Source organism: Cebus imitator, unplaced genomic scaffold, assembly GCF_001604975.1.
Source record: "Cebus imitator isolate Cc_AM_T3 unplaced genomic scaffold, Cebus_imitator-1.0 Scaffold221, whole genome shotgun sequence".
Classification (NCBI taxonomy): domain Eukaryota; kingdom Metazoa; phylum Chordata; class Mammalia; order Primates; family Cebidae; genus Cebus; species Cebus imitator.
The window spans coordinates 1,120,549-1,137,193 of NW_016107536.1; the positions used below are offsets into that span (position 1 = coordinate 1,120,549).

At 46.7% G+C, this 16,645-nt stretch overlaps 1 pseudogene; it reads right to left on the reverse strand.

Annotated features, from left to right (window-relative positions):
• Nucleotides 1-8,631: 8,631 nt before the first annotated feature.
• LOC108318573 lies at nt 8,632-15,235 on the reverse strand (annotated as a pseudogene).
• Nucleotides 15,236-16,645: the final 1,410 nt, after the last annotated feature.

Below are 16,645 nucleotides of genomic sequence, written 5' to 3' on the forward strand. Positions count from 1 at the left end.
CCCTTCCCGAGACGGCTGTCTCCCTTCTTAAACCTTGAACTACCTCCCGGCCCAAGCCCTTCAGTCCACTCAGCTTCTGATTCCACTCCCTCCTCCCACAGCTGCCTCACTGACCACTGCACTCCTGCCGCTGCCTCCAGCCCCCTCGCTGCTCCCACCCAGCTCCAAGCTTCTCTGGCAGGGGCTTGGCACCCCTTAGTAGCAGGTGCCTGGCACCAAGGAGGGGCCCAGTGAACAAATGAGTGGGCAGAATGAAGGACATACAGGTCATGACAGGCACACGCAGAGGCTGAGGAGTAGGTAGGAGGGAGAGGAACCCCGGGGCATCCCTAGCCACAGCCTGGCACCCATTGCGTGGTCAAGGCACAGACACTCCCAGATCGACCTTGAGGGCTCTAGTATGGGGGCAGGGGAACCAGGGGAGTGGCTTCCACAGCCTGCTCCCAAGTCTAGTGTCTACCCAGGTCCAACTGTCTAACCATGGGCTACTGACCTCCCCATCCAGTTAACCACACTGCAGCTGTGAGGACAGACCCAAGGTGTGGTAGTGAAGGGTGCCATCTTGTGACCCTAGGCAGTGAGGTCAATGGCACGACTCCTAGACCCTTGGGGTGAGTCTAGTCCTGACCCCGCACATGGTAGATAGAAGAGGATCGCACTATAGAAACAAAGAAGGTTTTTTGGCTCACCAGAAACCTGGGAATGAATGTCATCCACTCTGCAGGCTTGTATTTGAGCGGTGGAGCACCCTGGGCACCTGCCAGGCCAAAGACACTGAGTTAGGACCAGAAATGTGTGCCAGGCCGCAGGCACTGAGGAATGTGTGTGGTAAGGAATGTGTGCTGGTGCAGATCCAGGCAGCGGGTGAGAGGACAAGGACTTCAGGAAGACTGACAGCATTAACCAGAGTCACCAGGGTCTGCAGGAAGGTCTTCAGAGCAGCTCAGGCCCCTTGGCCCTGGAGGGTGGAGCACACAGTGTAGACTAGAAACTGGAGGGCAGGTAACGACACAGTCTCTGTGCCCTATATGGAGTGCTGACTATGGCTAAAAACCTTTAAACGTCTCTTCTGTCTTTGGTCACACCAAAGACAACTTGGTGTTTTTGTATGCCAAGAATTTCAACCTTGCCTTCCAAATAAAGTGTATTAAATTTGGATATTTGTCTCTATATTTTCCATTGTTTCCAAGAGCAATGGAAAACTGACCTATTGAAGGGATGTCCATATGGGGCCCGACCTTGTGGAAATCTCTAGGGGGACTTGAGGACTGCATTAAAGTAGGACATGCCCATGCCAGTAGAACCAGCCTCAGGTGTGGAAAGTGACTGTAGTCAGCAAGACATACCCCCGTGTACTCCCTTGAGGTGGTCACTAGAGACCACGAAGTAAAATAAGTGGGCATGGGGAACAACAGCGATGCAGAGATGGGCTGAATCTAAACATGTTCCTCTTGCTCCCTCTCAGGAACATAACATCAATAAGAGCTGTTCTGTCTGTGAGCAGGAGAGACACAGGCTGCCTATGACTATGAGGCAGAATCCCTGATGGGGATGCCCTGCACATACTTGGAAGGTGAGACTGGGGCAATTCCATTGGGGCCTACAGAGGAGTCTCTAAAGGAAGAGAACCTGACAGATTGTCTTTTGGTTACCCGGTGGAGGCTGCAAATGCCCCAGACTGCTATTGATAGAAAAGAACTGAAATAAGCTATTATTCTAGTTTGGACCACCAAGCCACGCGTCTGTGGACCAAGAAGCACGCTGTACAGTGAGCGCAGAATGTTTAGCAATGGGCTGAGAGGTATCCTCCTTAGAGTAATAATTCGATAAGGAAGCAGAACAGTCAATCGAAACATGGATTGTCTAAAATGGAGGGAGACAAAGGTGTGAAGGGCTGTCTTCCACTCCTTCACCAGTGTGTGCCCCACTCCGCACAAGCGGAGCTAAAGGAGTGTCCCTGCTGGACTCTCCTTCATTTTTCCAGTGGATCTGGGGATGAGGGGGTGGGGAGGATGCCATTATAATGACTGTCATTTTGGTGGTGGTGGTGGTGATGGTGGATTTTTTTGCCACACAGTCTTGCTCTGTCGCCCAGGCTGGAGTGCAATGGCACAATCTCAGCTCACTGCAATCTCTGCCTCCTGGGTTGAAGTGATTCCCCTGCCTCAGCCTCCCAAGAGGCTGGGACTACAGGACCCCACCACCACACCCACCTAATTTTTGTATTTTTAACAGACACAGAGTTTCACAATGTTGGTCAGGCTGGTCTCAAACTCCTGACCCCAGGTGATCTACCCACCTTGGCCTCCCCTAAATGCTGGAATTATAGGCGTGAGCCACCATACCAGGCCAATGATTGTAATTTTTGTCTTTCTTCCCCACCTTACATCAACTCTCCCCTCCTCCCACTTGACACCTGGTGCAGTGGCCACAGGACCAGGGCTACAACTATAAGTGCTAGAAGCAGTGGTGACTCCTAAGCCAGAAACTGAGACAATGTGTTGAGACTTTTCTGTCAATTTTCTTATGGACCTGATGGGTGTGGGTTGTGCTTTGCCACACCTGGCAAAATAGAAGCTAATAGTGTATGCAGCTATATTGCCTGACATGGTTTGGATATGTGTCCCCTCCAGGAAGCGTGGGACACTGTATTAGTTCTTTGTCACACTGCTATAAAGAATGACCTGAGCCTGGGTAATTTATAAAGGAAATAGATTTAATTGACTCACAGTTCCACATGGCTGGGGAGGCCTCAGGAAACTTACAGTCATGGCGGAAGGCGATGGGGAAGCAGGCACCTTCTTCACAGGGTGGCAGGAGGGAGAGAAGAAAGTGAAGGAGGAACCGACAAACCCTTTAAAACCATCAGATGTCAGGAGAACTTACCCACTGTAAGAACAGCCTGAGGAAACCACCCTGATGATCCAGTCACCGCCCCCCAGATCCCTCTCTTTTCATGTGGGGATTACAAGTCGAGATGAGATTTGGGTGTGGACACAGAGCCAAAAACCATGTCAGACCACCTACTTGTGATTGCCTCTGAAGAGGGGGGCGTCTTGTGGAACGGACTCTTTAACCTGTGGGGTCAGCACCACCTATGACTAGCATCAGAAGTGAATTGATTTATGGGATACTCATGTGAGGTGGGAGAATTGGTCAGGGTGGGAAAAACCCACACAGCTGTTCACAGAAGTATATTGAATTGTTAACATATTGATCAGTGTAGGCTGAGCCCAGTGGCTCAGGCTTGTAATCCCAAGACGTTGGAGGCCAAGGCGGGCAAATCATGAGGTCAGGAGATCCAGACCATCCTGGCTAACACAGTGAAATCCCATCTCTAATAAAAATAGAAAAAATTAGCTGGGCATGGTGGCACATGCCTGTAATCTCAGCTACTTGGGAGGCTGAGGCAGAAGAATAGCTTGAACCTGGGAGGCGGAGGTTGCAGTGAGCCAAGATCACACCACTGCACTCCATTCTGGGCCAGAGAAAAACTCCGTCTCAATAAATAAATAATAAATATTGATCAGTGCAATTTCTTAATATTTTCTAGGCTAGAACGTTGCCTTTTTGTGTGAGCCTAAAGCACTCAGAGTTCTCAGCAGTAGGGCTGGTACCTCGTGTTTCTTATGGGACCAGTGTTGCTCAGGTAATTAGACCAACATCAGATGGGTCCCAGCAGAACGCTTTTTCCTAACACATCCTCTACTGGTTTCCAGGGGTCAGTAGCTGTCAACGTGGGTTCTGGTGTTAATTTCGTTAAATGTTTCATGAAGTCCTCAAAACAAATTAAATATAATCTTTAAATTTTGTTTTCTTCGCTGGGTGTGGTGGTGCACGCCTGTAATCCCAGCACTTTGGGAGGCCAAGGCAGGCAAATCACGAGTACAGGAGTTTGAGACCAGCCTGCCTAACATGATAAAACCCCATCTGTAGTAAAAATACAAAAATTAGCCAGACAGGGTGGCACATACCTGTAATCCCAGCTACTCAGGAGGCTGAGGCAGGAGAATCGCTTGAATCCGGGAGGTGGAGGTTTGCAGCGAACACAGATCCCACCATTGCACTCCAGCCTGGGCAACACAGTGAGACAGCGTCTTAAAAGAAAGAAAGAAAGAAAAAAAACCCATCACATTCACAAATACCAGAGTGTAGGGATTCAAAATAAGCTTTAGGGTGAAAAATTCAAACCACTAAATCATATAAAGTAAATATGGTCCATGTACAGAAAAAAAAATGGACAGATACCTGGGGAAGCTCAGACATTGGGCTTATTTGGCAAATGTTTTCAATCAACCATTGTGCTGGGGCTTTTGTTTTTCTGTCAGAGTCTCACTCTGTGGTTCAGCCTAAAATGAAGTGGCACCATCTCAGCTCACTGCAACCTACAACTCCTCCAGGGCTCAAGCAATTCTAGTGCCTCAGCCTCCTGAGCTGCTAGGATTACAGCGTGCACCACAATGCCTGGCTAATTTTTATATTTTTAGTAGAGACTGAGTTTCACCATGTTGGCCAGGCTGGTCTCAAACTCCTGACCTCAAGTGATCTGCCCAACTCCACCTCCCAAAGTGATAGATTTACGGGCGTGAGCTAACACCTTGCCTGAATCAGCAGTTTTAAACATGCTCAAATATCTAAGGGCACTGTGTGTGTGTGTGTGTGTGTGTGTGTGTGTTTACTGTAGAGGATTGCAGAGGATTAAAACAGTAGCTCGCAGCCCATGGCTTCCAGGGTGAGGCTGAGGTGCCCATGGGCAGGGGTGGAGGGAAATGTTCCGGGGAACCCAGAGCAGCACCTACACCTTTCCTCTGGGGAAACATCCATGCATCTAACACATCGATACATACCTGTATCGATTCTCTGAAGGTACAGAGAATATTCATAAAGATAGAGGAATTACTAGAAGGTTCCCAATAGAAATCCTGGGACTGAAAAACCATAATAGCTCAAGTGAAAAATCCAGTAGAGAAATTCCACAGCAGGTTTGATCAGGCAGAAGAAAGAATCCGCTCATTTGAAGACAGGAGGAAAGAACAGGCCAGCAGCCTGTGCGGTGTGCATGGAGGAGCTGCCTCCCAGCAGCAGACCTTCCCTTGCTTGTCTTCTCTCCCGCTAGAGAAAGCAGTAGATGATCCTATCTTTGAAGAGTGAGTTGGTAACATTAAACATAAAAGGAGGGCAATTAGGGGTAAAGGCCTTAGGTGTGTGTGAATTAATGGCCAAATTAGTAATGGAAACTTTCATAAAAGGAAAGTTTTCTAATTATATTTTCTAATATCCTTCCTTCATAAAAGGAAGTATGAAGTTTTGTTTGTTTTTGTCTATATTGTTTTCCTTCCCCCCCCCCCACCCCCCGGGTCTTGAATCACAAGCTGTGTTCTTCCTGTGACTCACACCTTCCAGCCTTCTCTTCCTTCAGTCTTGCTAAAGAGGCTGAGGGGCTGTTTCCTGCCTCTGACTCCCTGGAATTTAAAGTGACAGACTTCAAGTGAGGACAGCGATGGCACTGCAGGGCCACAGCCTGGTGTCCTTCTGGTGGGCGCCCGGCCCAGGTTGCGGTGTGAAGAGTGAGCGGGACAGGTGTCCGTCACTCCCACATCTAGGTGACACAAAAGCTAAACCCTCCAGGCAAGCTGTAAAAGTTGGGGTACTATATGCATGGCCTAAGCACGTGGCTCCTCGGGGAGAAGCTGGGAGCTGGGAGTTTTCTCCTGACGACGCAGCAGTGTGCACGGGGTGGTGTTCGTGGGTGAGTGTGTCCCAGGTTGTCCTGCACATTTCGTGTGGATGTTTTCTCAGTTCCCCATGTGTTACAGTCTCTCAACAGGTTTCTGGTTTTCTCTCAGATCAAACTGGTTCATACACAGATGTTCCTTTGGTGCTTCCACAGAGAGAGGAAAAGTGGGGAGCCCCCTGTAGCACTACCTTGCTGATGACAGAAACTTGGTTTTACACCTCATCAGCTTCACTCGTGGACACGGAGGCAGAGCCAGGTGGGGGCAAACCGACTCTGAGGAACAATTTACCTGGTAGGATGGAGCAGGTGTCACTAAACGAGATGCATGTGAAACGTACCACACACACTACCCAGGGATACATAAGGCGAGTCTGGAACACAAATTTATATTTTCTAATATCCTCGTGAAAAAAGTAAAAAGAAATAGCTGACATTAACGTTCATGACATTTTATTCAATGCAATATAGCCAAAATTTTCTCATTTCAACATGTAATTAATGCACAATAAACTATTAATGAAACATTTTACATTACTTAGTACAGTAAATTCTTGCGATAGGGCCATCAAATTGATCGTCAAATTCAGGTTCGCTGCAGAGCAAGTGCTGAGTAGTCCATGGGCCGGCGCCTGTCGGACAGGTCTACACAGCCCCTCAGAAGGCCCTCGGGATGACCAGCTGTTCTGTGCCATTTGGCCTGGGTATAAAGCAAAACCAAAACAAACCAACCAACACCAAAAACCTTCAACAATTTCATGTTGTCAGGAAGCTAACTTTAAAAAAACAAGCTTAGCAAACACCGATAAGGCTGATACTCTAGATGCATCTTCAAGGAAGGCCTCTGCAGAAGGGACAAGGGAGCTGGGACCAGACTGGCTCCCTCTGAGCTCTGAAGCCGAGCGTCCTGCACCAAACGTCCAGCAAAGGCAAAGACCAGAAGGCAGCAGCACCCTGTGCCTTCCAGAAGTGCAGGGGACAAAGCGTGGGATGCCAGATGGAAGTGGGAGACGATGGAAGTGCCAAGACCAGAAAGGCCACCCCCTCCCAAAGCTCCACAGACACAACACTCTGAATGTGCCAATATCTTCATACAATTCTAACTTTGTCTCAGCTAAATCAGTCTGGGAAAAAGACAACACGTGATGCCTCGAGATGGAAAAGGTGGAAACTCCTGACTACATCTGTAAATTATCCTACCACGACCGGACTACTGTGGAGAAGAGTTTGCTGGAAAGAGGCTAAAATGATGACTTAGGTTTTTAAGTAAAATAATAGAATGGGACACAAGAACAAAGCATTAATGCATCAGCCATTCTACGTCCCACTGTCACAGTGTTCAAGAACTGGTATTTCTGAGATGAGTCATGTGCTTAAAGAGGGGCCAAACTACACAAATTAGGAATCTGTACCCTCAAACGCGGCTCAGGGTCACAGAGCACCAGAAGCAAGAGGGGCCGCCCACGCCTAAGTCAGCAACCATTTCACACCATTTCCAAACACCGTCCACTCTTCCCTCTTGATGCCAAGGCAGATGCTCAGGTAGATGAACACCCACTCTGCCCTGAGCCCAAAGGACGCCCAAGATTCACTCCTGTTCAGCTGTAAGGGCACTTGACAGAGAAGCTATTCGCAGTCTCAGATCTCACCCAGTTCTCACTGTCCTCATCTGCTGTGGACAAGCAGGAAGATGCAGTCTCATGCCTGTCCCAGCAGGACCGACCAGACACATGGCTTCCCGTAGATCCCACGCTCACCAAAATCCTGGGCATATGTAAACATCTACTTATAAATAAATACGTATTTATTTATTTATAAATAAATACGTATTTATTTATTTATAAATAAATGCTGCTATATACCTCTAAAATTATCAAATAAGACAGGCTGGCCCCTTGAGAAGCTGCCAGCCATCAAACCCTGGTCCGGTCACAGGGCGTGGGAGGAGACCTGGAACACAGGCACTGCCTCCCACAGAGGGAAGATTTCTCCCTCCGTAGCTACTTATATTTCTAGTCATTTTTGATTGCTGGTTTGCATCCAGGCAACCCAGGTAAACAGCCTAATAAGTGCATTTTGTAAGTTTTTTCATGCTTACATCATTATACAAGAATCGCAAAATAGAAAAATGTACGTCAGATAGTATGAAGCAATGCAAATGTTTCTCTACTTAACATGGAGAAGCCCCGATAATCCTATCTTAAAGCTCAAAACTCGAAGTCGAACCCTCATAAGTCTGTATGCTCATGACTTACTCTGGGGCTATATATTGATAATCGCTTCATTAAGTCAAAAATATCCTAAACTGAAAATACAGGTAATAGCCAGATCACCCAGTTCTAAAGTTAAAAAACCATCGATGGTAAGGCAAACCATCGTGGCTGTGCGGCATCTCTAGCTAGATGGAATTAATGCACACACCAGCAGGGATGGAGCTCACAATACAAGAAACAGAAAAAAAGACTTGTCTCAGGATGAAGAACTGTAAGTAATGACATCCTAAAACCCCTTTTTTTTCTTTTTAAATTGAGACTGAGTTTCACTGTGTTGCCCAGGCTGGTCTCGACCTCCTGAGCTCAAGTGATCCACCCGCCTCAGCCTCCCAAAGTGGTGGGATTATAGAGGTAAGCCATCACTTAATACACAATATTAATACATCACTTAATATACCCCTTAATACATGCTTAAAATCACCCTTAATACACAATCGTATAACTCTATAATGCCCAGAATCTTAAAATTACTCCAAGCGCATTGACAAAGTTGTAGGACCTCAGGTAAGCTGCACCATATTGGATAGCAGAGTTTGCTGAGGTGTGGGTCAAGCACTGGACTGTTTCTTCAAGGCCGTTTCCCTTTCTAGAAGAAAAGGTAAACGAGGGAAGCTCCGGTTTCTTTCACAGGCAGGACATAGCAGAGCCTGCGTCACCTTTTTCATAGAGAAGCTTTTCAGCGCCCACCAGTTGGTCCTGAAATGTTTCCTTCACGTGTCCTTTTCCCGGTGTTGCCGAGGCATCCAGCAAGGTGTTGACTAAGAAGACAGAAGAGGAGACTGACGGTCTTGATGCTCCAGGGACAATCAGCCCAGGATCGGCATAGGACCCCACGCTTCCAGCAGTGAGTGCTCCAGAAGAGCTCTCTCAGCTATGGGGACAGCAGGTATGACATTGTCCCTATTCTCTGCCCTCCTGCTGTATCTCCACGCACAACACTTACTCTCAGTGGGGTCAGCATCATTCACTGGAACCTACAGCCTCCTCCTCTGACACCCTTCGGCTTCTGACTGTCCCTGTAACACGCAGTGGGGAAGGCTGTGATCAGTCAGGAGCCCTGCAGTCCAGTACTGACCCCGACCAGCCAGCCCTGACACCTGCAGCACTTCCCCTCTCAGGTCTCCATGGAGATGGAGATAACCCTCTAGTTCTGCATAGCTCTCAGGCTCTGTGTGACGGTGGCTCATTGAGACATAAGTGACATGCAGTAAACGCTCACTGTGTAAGTGTTCTGCCCAGCTCTGACTACTGTATACACTGGGGTAATCATCCCCTGATCAAGACATAGAGCATTCCCACCACCCCAGAAAGTCCCCTTCTGCCCCATCTAATCAACTCCCACCCACCTTCACAGGAGAAGATCACTCCCTTACAGAATTTTTACCAGCAGAAGTCTCAGCAGAAGACTATATATGAGGGCACCCAGGGAAATGTAACAAAATGATTTATTCCAAGACTGTAAATGATCTTGGATCATTAATACTGTACCGTATCAATAGGGTAATTAAATAAAACATCAATCTCTATGGAGGCTAGAAAGACATTTGGTAAAATTAGACACCAATTCTGATTTTTTTCTAAACCTTTTAGAATAGGAGGCTGTATTCCTAATGAGGAGAATTTCTATATGAAACCAAAAGTGAACACCATTCCTAAGGGTGACACGTTGGAGGCCTTCCCCGGAAATCAAATCAGGACCCAAACACCTGCCTCCCTAAGCACAGCTGAACATTGTTCGGAAAGGTCTGGTCTAGGCAACAAGATGGGAAACAAAAATGAGGCAAGACTCTTGGAAGGGGGCAGACACACTAATCATTTTCACTGTCATTTAAAATCCCTAAGCATGAAACTACAACACTGAAATATAAGTGTATGTCTGGAGGGCTGTTAAGAACATAGCAGATGCAGTAAGTTTCTAATAGAATGACAGGGCTATCCAACTTATGTGGATACAAAATACTCAACAGCCATGAGAAGAAATAGGAATAGCTTATTGGAAGAGGAACACAAATCACAACTCAGTTACAATAAAATGCTTGACTTCAAATGCTATCTTCTTCAATAAGAAAATACTGAATATTTATAGGATATGAAGTATTTCTAGATTGATTTTTAATTTTAAAGTGAATTGATAAAAATGCCACTGAGTATTTTTGAGAGCGGAGGATGGATGAAATCTTATAATTCTAAATTTTATCCGGGTAAAATAATAGATTTTGAAAAAGTATGGAAAAGGTGTTTGCTCTTTTGGATATTAAAAAACACTAGAAGGTTCTGACTGGAACATGCCTAAAAATCCTAAGAGCCATCTATGACAAACCCACAGCCAACATCATACTGAATGGGCAAAAGTTGGAAGCATTCCCCTTGACAACTGGAACAAGGCAGGGATGCTGACTCTCGCCACTCATATTCAACATAGTACTGGTAGTCCTAGCCAGAGCACTCAGGCAAGAGAAAGAAATAAAAGGCATCCAGGTATGAAGAAGTCAAACTATCTCTCTTCACAGATAACATGAGTCTATACCTTAAAAACCCTAAAGAGTCCACCAAAAGGCTCCTGGAACTGATAAATGACTTCAGCAAAATTTCATGATACAAAATCAATGTATAAAAATCAGTAGCATATCTATATACCAATAACATTCAGGCTGAGGACCAAATAAAGAACACAATCCTATTTACCATACACAGACACACACACACACACACACACACACACACACACACACACACACAACCTAGGATTACCTCTACCCAAGTATGTAAAAGATCTCTAGAAAGACAATTACAAAATACTGCTAAAAGAAATCATAGATAACATGAACAAAAGGAAAAACATTCCATGCTCATGGATTGGAAGAGTTAATAGAGTTAAAATGGTCATACTGCCCAAATCAATCTACAGATATCATGCTATTCTTATCAAACTACCCATGTCATTGTCCACAGAATTGGATAAAGGTATTCTTACATTCATATGGAGTCAACCAAGAGCCTGAATAGCCAGAAAAATCCTAAGCAAAATGAAAAAAGCTAGAGGCATCACGTTACCTAATTTCAAGCTATACTCTAAGGCTATCATAGCCCAAACAACATGATACTGGTACCAAAGTAGACACATAAGTAATGCGACAGAATAGTGAACCCAGAACTAAAGCTGCACAACTACAGCCATCTAATCTTGGATAATGTGGACAAAAATAAGCAATGCTGAAAGGACTCCTGATATGGTTTGGCTGCATTCCCACCCAAATCTCATCCTGAATTGTACCTCCCATAATCCCCACCTGTCATGGGAGGTGCCCAGTGGGAAGTAATTGAATTATGTGGATGAGTTTATCCTGTTCTATTCTTGTTTAGTGAATAAGACTCACAAGATCTTATTGTGTTATTAAGAACAGTTCCCCTGCACACACTCTCTTGCCTGCTGCCATGTAAGATGTGCCTTACCTCATCCTCCACCTTATACTATGATTGTGAGCCCTCCTCAGCCATGTGGAACTATGAGTCCATTAAATCTTTTTCCTTATAAATTACCCAGTCTCAGGTATTTCTCCTTGGCAGTATGTAAAAGGACTAATACAACTCCCTATTCAAGAGATAATGCTGGGATATTTGGCTAGCCACATGCAGAAGAATGAAAACTAGACTCCTTCTTTTCACCATATACACAAATTAACTGAAGGTGGATTAAAGGTTTAAAAGTAAGACGACGAACTATAACAACCCTGGAAGAAAACCTAGAAAACACCCTTTTTGGACATCAGCCATGGCAAAGGTTTTATGATTAAGCCCTCAAAAGCAATGCACCAAAACCAAAAATTGTCAAGTGGGATTTAATTAAACTAAAGACCTTCTGCACAGCAAAAGAAACTATCAACAAAAATAAACTATCAACAGGTGGGGTGCAGTGGCTCACACCTGTAATCCCAGCACTTTGGGAGGCCAAAGTAGGCAGATCACATGAGGTGAGGAGTTTGAGACCAGCCTGGCCAACATGAAAAAACCCCATCTCGATTAAAAATACAAAAATTAGCCAGGCATGGTGCCTGCAATCCCAACTACTAGGGAGGCCGAGGCAGGAGAATCACTTGAACCTGGGAGGTGGAGGTTGCAGTGGGCCAAGATCATGCAGTAAGCTGAGATCATGCCACTGCACTCTAGTTGGGTGACAGAGTGAGACTCAGTGTCAAAAAAAAAAAAAAAAAAGGAAGAATCAACAGAATAACCAGAGGACCTACAAAATGGGAGAAAATATTTGCAAACTATGCATCTGACAAAGATCTGATATTCAGGAGCTATATGCAACATCGGGGACTCGTGAACGTAAAGATGGTAACAATAGACACTGGGGACCACTAGGCAGGGGAGGGAGGGAGAGGAGGAGGGGATGAAAACTGCTGGGTACTATGCCAACACCTTTCTGTAGTATGGTAGATGTGTGGCTATGCATTTACCACTTTCAAAAAACGTGTAATGTGGCCGGGTGCAGTGGCTCATGCCTGTAATTCCACCACTTTGGGAGGCCAAGGTGAGAAGATCACTTGAGGCCAGGAGTTTGAGACCAGCCTGGGCAGCATAGCAAGATCAGATCTCTGCTAATTACAAAACATGTGTCCAATGTGATTCAGCAGCATGGAGTAATTGTTGACTTTTTCTTGTTTGTTTCCTTCCCTTTGTATACTTCTCTTCATTAAAAAAAAACCGCCACCACCACCATGTGGTATAGCCGTAGGAAAGGAAGAAAATAGGAGGTAAGTGATCCTTGTCCACCCATTTGACAAGCAATCATAGAGGAGCCAAAAGCAGAGAAAGTTAGGGGAACCAGTTCTTCAACAGGCTTGGAGGAAGGAGACAGTGACTCAGAACAATTCAGGGAGTTCCTCACTTCACACAGCATCACAAAAGAAATGGCACCTAGGTTCCCTTGATGTATGGTACAAACCAAATCATTTTCTAAAAGTCCATAAGAAATTAGATAGGATCATCTTGTTTTATCTTGAAGGAAAGAACTTTTGACACTTGAAAAAAATAATATGTGTCCAGATTTCACACCTACTCAATATTGTATGAAAACTGATGAACTGCTGTGAACATCTGGATGTGGGTGTTTGTGTGATACAAAAGCACTTCTATGCACTGACTCAGAAATCCTACTTCTTCCCGGAAACCTCCTTCCATACTTGATCAGAAATCTGGACGAATATTTACTATGAAATACGTTCAATGTAATAATTATTTTGGAGTAAACTTAAAGCTTCTGCTGTTTCAAGCAGAGGCTCCCTGAGTTGTTAGGAGCACACAGTGGAGACCATGCAGCCCTCATTCAGTCATCAACGAACCCTGTGACCCCCACTCTGTGCCTGTGGAGCTCCAGGTTCTGGGGACACAGCAAGGACAGGGCAGGGAGTAAGAGGCAGATGTCCTGCAGACTGGTGCAGTCGCCACCTCACTGCAGCTGCTCAATCCCCTGCAGTCTCCTGTCTCCCAAAAGTTCCATGTCCCCCTAGGCCAGGAGAGCAGAGGCACTGCTCTCTGCCCCTGTCTATGAAGCCCTGTGCAGGCAGCAGGCCAGGCATGGCACAGTCCATCCTCAGCTCACCAGCAGACGCTGTGGCTCCTCTGGCGACTGTACAGTCACACCTGTTGACTCTCTCAGCTCCCGACCTTCGATTTCCTGCTCAGGGACCTGGGTATGCTGCGATTCTCTGTTGCTCAGGTCCTCTTTGCAGACATTGTCCTCAGCCTCAGGACCTCGTGAGGGACATAAATGCCGGAAAAGACCTTTGGAAGACAAACCACCCACTCAAGTCCACACCCAGGGCTCAGCTTCAGGGTCCCCAGCACACAGGTGGACCTGCCATCCCCAACCCCTTCCAATGAGGTCCAGGGCAGGTGGGTCACCCCATCCCCAGGGTGCAGACTGTGTGTGACGGTGGCACCCAGGCTGCAGGAAGGACAGGGCTGCAGCATAGCCGGCCGGTCTGTATGGTGCTCAAAATGACCATGTGTTCCCTACAGTCAGCCCGGAGCCCCCAGGCCATGTCAGAGACTCAGGGCCACTGTGAGGACAAGGGATCCTGCCCACCCAGACTCCATAGTAGACGGGAAGCACTTCGTGAACCCATGATGCCCCCAGTTTTGGAGAAACCAACTCACTCTGTCCACATGATCAAGCTCCCCTCCAGCACCTGGAAGAGAAGGAGTCTCCTTAGCAGGCGGGGAGGGGCCCATTCAGCACCTCCCTCCCAGAGGGCAGTCAGGGGCAGGGGCAGGCTGGGGGATGGGACACTGGACAACAAGCCCCGGGCCTAGGGACAGGAATGAGACCTTGCAATTCAGGGACACCTGAGAAGGGGGATGAGAAGGACAACGAGAGTAAAAACAAACACGTGGAAAATCTCAGTTTTCTGCACTGTGTTCTCCTCTGACCAAGGCTGAATAATTCCCGTGATCACTTCTCATCCTGACCCTTGTCACCCAATTGAGGAGCTGACTGCCACCTGCCAGGCTGGACCTGAAGACGGCAGGAACTGGCCCTGCCCTCCTGATCTTGGCTTTAAGATGAGGGACTCCTCACCCCTGGAGAGGGACTGATGAGACCAGGGTCCTGGAGGGTGCACAGGATGTGGGGATGGGGTGATCACAAGGAAGAAGAAAGAGCCAGGTCAGGAACACTTAGACTAGGGGCAGGGACAGACATTTCTGTCTGTGGGAACAGGGTGGGAGAGGGCAGGGCAGAGAGTGCCCAGTGCTTCGCCCTCAGCCAGCACCTACCTGAGCAGATGCCTTTCAAGCAAGAAAGGACTTTCCTCCACAGTGAAGTCTTCCAAACAAACCCAGCCACAACCAGAATGAACGCTAGAAGTAAGACCACTATGATGGCTGTGGTGGGAAGGGGAGAGGCAGGAGTCCCCAGGCTGGAGGTCACTGTCCCCTCTGCAGGTAGGGGTTTCCCAGTGGAACTGGCAGCTGATTCATCAACACACTTGATGTCACTCTAGGGCGTACAATCACTGACCTTGACCAGCCCTCTGGGGCACCTGGGTACACACAGGGAGGTAGAGGGGGGACTCATGAAGGAAAGCTGGCCAGGTGGGATGCCAGAGGAGCTACCCTCCCTGCCCAACGTCCCTGAGAAGGCGTCAAGAGAAAGACAGGTTCCTTGTGTCTGCAGGCCCCCACCCCATGCTCCCTGGTTGAGGGTGGGGAAGGGTCTGAGCATGCGTACTTCAGCCCCTCGGCCTCCCTGCTCTGGGGTCAGAGCTGCAGCTCCAGGAGGCTTCTGTGCTGGGCACACACTGAGCTTCCCTGGGCTGCAGGGGAGGCCTGCGTTAGGAGGAGCCGCACTCCAGGGGAAAATCACAATCCCATGTGGCCAAAAGCTGAGCCCCATCCTCCAGTTAATCCACAATACAAGTGAGCCCTCGCCCCTCCCTGTCTGCTGGTTCCTCCCAGTCGCAGCAAACACCAGAGGGCCAGAGAAGAGCAAATTACTCTTTGCCCTTAAAACCTAGGTAGGAAAAAGGACTTATTGAGAAATCAGACACCGGGGTGAGGCCGCTCGTGGGTTCAGCTCTTCATGGGAACTTAAGGGAGCTCCACCCATGACTTTTGTGGGCTGGGGACACTTTCGTCTTTATGGGTCCCGGTCTGCATAAAAAATGTTAAAAATTACATTTTTTTAAACCAACTTGGAAAATGGACAAATACAAACCAGCCCGGATTCAAGTGTTTTCTTCTGATTTCAAAAGGAAATCACATTTCCTAGGTCCCCTGAAAAGTCCCTGCTGATTCAAAGCACACATTCCAATACATTGCCACAGGCTGCTGAGCAATCAGGGAACCATGACAGCACCAAAGAAACAAAATAAAACACAGGTAACTACCCTAAACTAACAAAGATTTACAAAAGCCTGACAAAGAATTGAAAAACACTCATCTTAAAGAAGCTCAGTCAGCTACTAGAGAATACAGATAGACAACTATACATATATATGAAGTTTCATATACATACAGACACCATGCTAAAGAACCAAGCAGAAAATCTAAAATTCAACAACAGAATATCTGAACTAAAAAACTTCACAGAGAACATCAACAGCAGAGTTCACTAAGCAGAAGAAAGAATCAGTGAGCTTCAAAACAAATCATTTGAAAATACCAAGTCGCAGGAAGAAAAAGAAGGAAGAAAGCCAACAGTACCGATGGTTACCATGGAGCAAAACAATATATGCATTATGGTGGGCCAAGAAGCATCAGTGAATGTCAAAGGAACAGAACGTGTAATTCTGGGAGAAATAATAAAAGATAATGTCCCAAATCTGGATAGAAATGGACATCCATAGTCATGAAGCCCATAAAACCACAAACAGATTAAATATGAAGAGATCTTCACCAAGACAAGTCATAAACAAATTCACAAAAATCCAAGACAAAGAGAATTCTCAAAGCAGCAAGAGAAAAAGAATGTACAAAGGAACCCCTATAAAGCTACTGAAGGCTTCTCAGTGGAAAACCTGCAGGCCAGGAGAGAGTGGAACCATACAAAGTATAGAAAAGGAAGTAAACCCTTCTCAACCAAGAATACCATACCTGGCAAGTCTGTACTTTAGAAGTGAAAGAGGTGGCTTGG